An 8475-nucleotide genomic window follows, 5' to 3' on the forward strand; every position below is an offset into this window, starting at 1 on the left:
TCTTTAATGGGCAGAGAAACACCATATCCCGCGGGGTGCGGTACAGAAACATCGTATCCTGATGGGTACGGTAGACAAGTGTGTGAATGCATGGGTACCATGATCATTTACCGCGTTTATCAAAGCTTACGTACATGCATCGGGCTAGTAATTTTTACTGTACTGTACGCCATGTGCTTACACTCATTTTCTCTCGTTGAGATCAATATGCAGCAGTGCGGCTTCCATATACAGTCTAAGGCATTCAAGTGATTGTAACACTTTGATAGCAAGTTTCCTCTCAGCGTGTGCAGAAGAGGTTCTGTTGTGTACTTTAACTTGCTAGCGGGAGTGCAAAATTTTACGTGGACTTAAGGAAGTGTCTGGCTGAACCATATATATATATCATCACTTATTAATTATATTCTAGGCTTTACATAATAGGTAAGTAACTTTTTTTCTCTCTATATATAACACTCATACGTTCAACAAATCACTCTCTCTCTCTCTCTCTCTCTCTCTCTCTCTCCCTCACGACCACTCCGGTGGTCTAGTGGTTAGAGCGTCCGCTTCGTATGCGGGAGTTCGTGGGTTTGATCCCCAGCCGAGTCATACCAAAAACCTTTACATACGGTACTAACAGCTGCCTCGTTTGGCGTTCAGCATTCAGAGGTTAGTGTTAGGTCAGGATAATATGACTGGGTGGGACATGAAGCAACATGTCTGTGACATGATGCCTCACTATATACTGCCACACTGCAGACATCGTAGCGATATGACTGAAATTTTTGTTAAAGCTACGGTAAACATCCAAATCAAATACATACATACATACATACATACATACATACATACATACATACATACATACATACATATATTTCATGCAGACCGTTTGCAATTAAAATAAATAGCAGCTAAAGTAAATACTAAATAAAGATCCAGGGAATGTAATTGAATTTTTTTCTTGTTATATAATATTCCTATTCATAATTGCCCTGCATGTAACGGACAAAGTATACAAATGTAAACTATTTATATAAAAGGCGTATATTTTGCAGAAATATATTTTGCTTGTATATGTTCCATTGCACATATAGTTTTTTACATATGCTGATTTTTACATTTGTCAACATATATATATTTTTTAACTGACAGAAATCCATCATACTTATTTCATATGTGTGACAAACTAATCTAGACGTAAATTTTCATTAGCTCATTCTTTAAAGTGTTCAGAAAGCAAATCACATGCCTGGTCCATATTTTTCTGAGACTAAAAAGGTTTTAGAAACCGGTTATAAAGAGCAACGATTACGAAAAGGAATCTTCTATTTACTAGCTTGTGAAATTACAATTGACAAAGACTACATAATGGCTTTTTATGGAGGCGCAAGCGATTGAGTCCATACCAAACAAGAGTTGGCACAGATCAAATGTTCTTATTATTTTTCAGAGTATATTAAAAGCTAAACAATTTTTTTCTTTCTCAGAACGGTTTCTTACCACCACAATCAGTTTTTAGGACAGAACTGAGATTGTTAGATTAACATTAAACACAGCTGCAAATGAAACTACTTTTTGTTTCACTAGTTTAGGCCAACGAAATGTAAAATTGGCTTTTTCACCGGGCATTATTCAATGTGATACTGAAATAATATTTGAGATAATACATATCCTTCATGAAAGGAATTGGAACGATGAAGCTCAGACCAATACAATGTTTTCTTTCTATGAGAATCAGTCAAATTAGGCACTGGAGTGTCGTTTATATTATGTTGTATTTCCCCATACCGTGGATTTTGCCTTGGAGAATTTGAATTATTGAAGAGGCAAAATGTATTGAATTTTCCAAAATCACTTGAAATAAATTGGTTGTGTTGGTTATTTTGACAACTTGAAATTCTAACAATATTGACAAATCTGATGGATGTGTATGTATTAAATGACCTGAGCGCCGAATCTTATTATTATTTTAAATTGCAATTTATACATTATAAAATATTGTTTCCTTAATGTAGATAGAACGCAAACATAACGAATCATACAAATACACAAATATAACATTATACGAGTGCCAATTACAAACAAAATTAAATTTAAATTAATTATGCTGTTTACATATTTGGCTCTTCCTGTACATGTTTCATGACTTCTGATGATTTTCTAATTAAGGTATACAGTTACCTTTGAAATCCACGTAGATAAATGATTCTGCTTATCAGATGATGAAACTATTGTTTTTACTCAATATGTTCACATGCCGAACAGACGACTCTTGTAAAGGCCATTTAATATAAGTTATACGGTGATAATCACATTTTAACAAATCATAATCTTTTTAATCGAAAGTGAAGTTTGGTTGTATAGCTGACGGCATTAAACCAAAGATAATAGTAGAACATAGTCGAACAGGTTAATTATATATCATATGGAAAATAAGAGTTCTATAATTAGAAAGCCATTTAAAATAAGGAGATGCCAATATATGAATCACCGAGCTCACATAACTTTAGAGTTGTCCATTTCACTAATATGTTTATACAATATTGTAAGAACACAACCTTGGTAAACGATGTCCTCACTTTGATATCATGTTGAATTTATCTCTTATACTATGTCATGATAAATATTATTTCTGAAAATAAAGACATAATTCTCTTGATCATAATCAGTCATCCAAGATATTAATGACATGTACCTATTTACCATGTTGTCTAGAAATGGATAGAAATATAGACAACTTCAACCAATCATAAGCTAAGCGTGTCCATCATACATGCAGTTCCACTGATTAAAGAGCCTGTCTACGACAGTGATTATAAAACTCGTCCAACATATTTTACAATATAAGACTACAATACAAGACTACAGTATATGACTACAATATAAGACTATAAGACTACAAGATAAGACTACACTATATGACTACAGTATAAGACTACAATATAGGACTATAAGACTACAATATAAGACTACAATATAAAACTACAATATAAGACTACAATATGAGACTATAAGACTACAATATAAGACTATAACACAAGACTATAAGACTACAATATATGACTATAATATAGGACTATAAGACTACAATATAAGACTACAATATAAAACTACAATATAAGACTACAATATGAGACTATAAGACTACAGTATAAGACTATAACACAACACTATAAGACTACAATATGACTATAATATAAGACTATAAGACTACAATATAGGACTATAAGACTACAATACAAGACTACAATAAAAGACTACAATATATGACTACAATATAAGACTATAGGACTACAATACAAGACTACAATATAAGACTACAATACAAGACTACAATATAAGACTACAATATAAGACTATAAGACTACAATATACGACTACAATATATGACTAAAAGGCTACAATATAAAACGACAATATAACACTACAATATAAGACTATAAGACTACAATATAAGACTATAAGACTACAATACAAGACTACAATATAAGACTACAGTACAAGAATATAAGACTACAATGTAAGACTATATGACTACAATATAAAACTATAATATAAGAATACAATATAAGACTACAACATACGACTACAATATATGACTGCAATATAAGACTATAAGACTACAAGATAAGACTACAATATATGACTACAGTATAAGACTACAATATAAGACTTCAGTATATGACTGCAATATAAGACCATAAGACTACAATATAGGACTATAAGATTACAATATCAGACTACAACACAAGACTATAAGACTACAATATATGACTACAGTATAAGACTACAATATAAGACTTCAGTATATGACTGCAATATAAGACTATAAGACTACAATATAAGACTACAATATATGACTGCAATATAAGACTATAAGACTACAATATATGACTGCAATATAAGACTATAAGACTACAATATAGGACTATAAGACTACAATATAGGACTATAAGATTACAATATAATACTACAATAAAAAACTACAATATAAGACCACAAGATAAGACTATAAAACTACAATACAAGACAACAATACAAGACTACAATATAAGACTACAATACAATAATACAATATAACACTATAAGATAAGACCACAATATAAGACAAGTATGACCACTATCTGACAAGATGTATAGATGTTTTTTGTTAACAAGATCAGCCAATCCGATGCATGTTAACATCATTAACATACGTTAATTTCACTTGTAATCATATTCAACCATCCTTTTCATTACATAGACCTACTTGCCAAGTTTGATCAAAATCTTTTCAAAGTTATCTTGAGTGGTAAATAACAAAACTTAGCGAATCATCATTAACATACGTTAATTTCACTTGTAATCATATTCAACCATGCTTTTCATTACATAGACCTACTTGCCAAGTTTGATCAAAATCTTTTCAAAGTTATCTTGAGTGGTAAATAATAAAACTTAGCGAATCAGATGCAAAACCACTTTAAAATTATGCACAGATCTCGCGCATGATAAAAAAGTCACCCAATACCGTGACGAGTGTGTCAACAACCTAAAGTACTAAGATAAAGCATCACCTCCACACTATCACCGGATCTCGTTCATTATCAGTATTTTCAAGATCTTAACAATATAGGCATATATTTCAGTTTTGATAAAACTTTGATCAGAAATACGGCTTCCAGTTTGGTAGCAAGCTCAACAAATCAGATGCAAGATCCTTTCATTAATATTAATCCCGCTCAGCAATGTAATTATCAACGATCTTGATGATATACGCCCATATTCCAAGTTTAATCGAAATCGGAACACATCTATGGGTTTCCAGAGTGGTTTCAGCTAATGAGAAGCAAGATTACCTCATTAACCTGCGTAGATCTCGCTCATTATCCAGCCTCTGCAAGACCGTGATAATATAAACCCATATTTCACGTTTGATCAAAATCGTATTAGAAATATGGCTCCAGTATGCTAACAAGCTCATTCAAGATTGTACCATTAGTATGCGTGTGTCTCGCTGTGGAACCATGTTCGGTCTTAAAGTTAATATTTCAAGCTAGATATGAAGTTTTGCTTCAAGAGCTGCATAAAGCTGAGCCAATCAGATACAAGATCACACGGTTAGTATGTTTGGGCCTCTATCTGCATCCAACTCATCGAAGATCTTGACATAAGCATATTTTCCAAATTTAAGCAAAATCGGATCAGAAATACTGCCTATAGAGTGGCAACAAACTCAGACAGTCAGATGCATAATTGCCTCGTTAGTGACCGCAGATTATCGAAATCGACAGATATTTTTGATATAAACATATACTCCTAGTTTAATCAAAATCGTATCAGAAATCTGGTATCCGGATTGGTAGCAAGCTCGGTCAGTCAGATGCAATATCATCTCATTAGTATCCGTGGATCTCAGTCTTTATCGAACTTGCCCGATATTTTATTGATATTAGTATTTATTCAATATCTGATCAAAATCGAATAGCAAATACCACCTTCTAACCGCTCCGGTGGCCTAGTGGTTAGAGCGTCCGCCTCAGATGAGGAAGATCGTGGGTTCGATCCCCGGCCGAGTCCTACCAAAGACTTATAACAATGGTACTAACAGCTGCCTCGCTTGGCGCTCAGCATTAAGAGGTTAGTGTTAGGACTGGTCAGCCTGGTGTCAGGAAAATGTGACTGGGTGGGACATCATGCTACATGTCTGCGGCATGATGCCCCAGTGCAAGACATCACTATAAACTGCCACATTGCAGACATCGTAGCGATTTGACTGAAAAATTGTTGAAGCTACGTTAAAAATACAAATCACACACACACACACACACACACACACACACACACACACACGATTAGCCAATCCAAAGCAATATCACCTTGTTAATATGAGTGGATCTCGCTCGTTATCGAACTCGTCTGAGACAGACAAACTGATGAACAGATCGAAAAGAGAACCCATCAATGATCAGTAATGCATGCTATATACTTAATCAGAATTGCTTCATCGACATATATACACAGGTGGCGATAAGCCATCAGGTGAGTCTTTGGACCCTTCTAGCACCTTAGTGTGCGCTGATGAAGTTCATATAACGTTTAAGCAAAAACGGTACATAGGTATATTATCATAAAGACATGTGTACATTCATGATTCGCAGGATCACACAATTTTATTGGAACATACAATTTGTTTGAGTCGTCAGATTTGAAACATTTGAATTATACATCAGAACTGTTATCATATTTCACCTTCTTGCAATTAATAATTGCTTTACCGAAGTAAGCATGACATTGCGCGATATACGTGTACTTTCTCTGGTGTTTACTGCGATTGTTTCACGAACATTAAAGCTTTGTTTAGATGTTGTTTCGATCGCCTACGGGGAGAGGGGAGACATGGATGAAAGCAAGGAGAAGAGAAAGAGGATGTACATTGATCATTATACATATGAGGTAGAGGTGCCCTTCTCTGCAGAACAGTTGTTGCAGTTTGAAATTGGTTGGAAATTATAACATGGCTCATGATGGCTGCAGCGTTTTACTTGTAATATTTTACTTTCTTTTGTTTTCTTGTGAAAAAGTCATAAGTCTGTACATTATGCGCGTAAAAGCTCTCAGTTAAACCAGATTATTTTACTTTTTATTTAGATTAACTTGCAGTGTTAGTACATCTACCAGTCCGCTGTCTCTGACTCTTTTCATTATTTTGTCATGCCCATTATATAAAGAAAAAAAAAATGCAATACTGGCATGATTCGAAATTACGTGCATGCTAGTTATAAACATGCCTAATTATAATCTACCATCCGGTGGAAGAAAACAAACACTAAATTCTTGTACATTTTTAATATCTAATGGTTCAGTTATCACAGCAGTTACGGGGCATACCATAGTAATGACGCTGTTAACTTCTGATTCCAGGACTAAATACAGTGTATGATATTTGCATATACTTTGTGAGTGGAACTCAGTAAATTATATTGCGCGTTCTAAAGTGGTACTTGTTGTTGCAGATAAATACTCTATACGAAAAAAACTAAACACATTTAGAAATTGTTGTCGGATAATGAAAATTTGTTATGCCTATTGGCCGATTCCGCTGAACTTGTATAAATATAATTTTGTGATGAAGATGAAAAGAGTTTCTGAAGAAAAGAAATCGTTATTTTACGTGATCTGGACACCACGTTGTGAGACAAATGCTGCAATCTGTCTTAGAGGGGTACCGGAAATCTAGATTTATAAAAATTGCTTTATTTGTTACGGCTGACATGTACGTTTTAACAGACAACTAACTTAGATCAAACACAGTTAAATAAAAACTCGTGATAGAAACTTTAAAGAGAATTTGTTCCATGTCATATTGGAATGTAAATCCTGTCAGTGTTAAGACTACATGTGGTGGTTGTCACATGATGCAGTACACGTAGGCTATTGAAGAATTAGTTAGAGAAAAACTGCAATAAATGAATATACTAATTAAGTGACTAGAATTCCTCAGTGTCTTTATTCAGATAAATACAAATAGTGTTTGATTAATATTTCCCCCTTTAATAGTGTATGAGCGTGGAAAATAATGAGTTTAATCTTTCTTAGTTTGGTAAATTGAGTCCCGAGCTAGTTGTTATCATTTGTGTTCTATTTTCTCTACATTACAGGATTTACAGTGAATAACAGCTTTCGTCGGAGCTTATTCCCAGTGGGTACAGAAGACCTGAGGACAGTCGTAAAATTGCTGTGGAGGATTTTGTTCAGTATTGTATGGACATCAAGAACACGGTCGAAGGCTGCCGCCATCGTAATTTTTACTTCAAGAACGCAGCAACATAGGAAATCAAACCTTCAAGGATATTCAAAATGATTTCCGCACTGAGCTTTCAGTGATATAAAAGTAATTTCCCCGCTAAGCCTTCAGGGATATATAAAAAAAACAGTGATTTACATACTGAGACGAGAAGTGTCCGCTAAGGATTACTACATCATTTTCTTTTCTTCAGATTGTTTCCTTTTGACTTGTAGGACTGTGGGATTATAATACATTATGTGATTCCTGGATTATCTTTGCAGCTGATGCTCATATTCGCGTTACACGTAGCACCAAAAAAGTAGAATGAATTGGCCGTACAAAATAATGGATTTTGCACATAAAAAGCACGATTCCGCCGTTTCTGGACAATAAAGGTATGTATTCATCATATATTTTTATATACATTACTTAAAACAAACTGCGAATCATGGTAGCAAACCCTGAACATTGCTGTGCCACTATATGAGGGTTAAGTGACGATTAACCAAGACTTGTTCAGATCTCTCTCTCTCTCTCTCTCTCTCTCTCTCTCTATATATATATATATATATATATATATATATATATATATATATATATATATATATATATATATATATATATATATATATATATATATATATATATATATATATATATATATATGTAGAAATCTGGAGTGAGAGAGAAAAAGAATTTGTGGTTGATGAAAACCTTGAAAT

General features: G+C 33.7%; 1 protein-coding gene across 2 annotated transcripts in view; it reads left to right on the plus strand.

Annotated features, from left to right (window-relative positions):
• The first annotated feature begins 234 nt into the window (after positions 1-234).
• Positions 235-8475, plus strand: part of LOC149801608 (zwei Ig domain protein zig-8-like) — a 133905-nt gene continuing 125664 nt past the window's right edge. The window contains exons 1-2 of one of the 2 annotated variants that reach the window (XM_089955869.1): positions 235-423; positions 7626-8148. The gene's annotated coding sequence lies outside the window, so the exon portion shown is untranslated. The remainder of the gene's footprint in view (positions 424-7625; positions 8149-8475) is intronic. The other variant, XM_089955868.1, reaches the window with a different exon arrangement.

Source organism: Sinohyriopsis cumingii, chromosome 4 (genome assembly GCF_028554795.1).
Source record: "Sinohyriopsis cumingii isolate HCF-2022 chromosome 4, ASM2855479v2, whole genome shotgun sequence".
Taxonomy (NCBI): Eukaryota; Metazoa; Mollusca; class Bivalvia; order Unionida; family Unionidae; genus Sinohyriopsis; species Sinohyriopsis cumingii.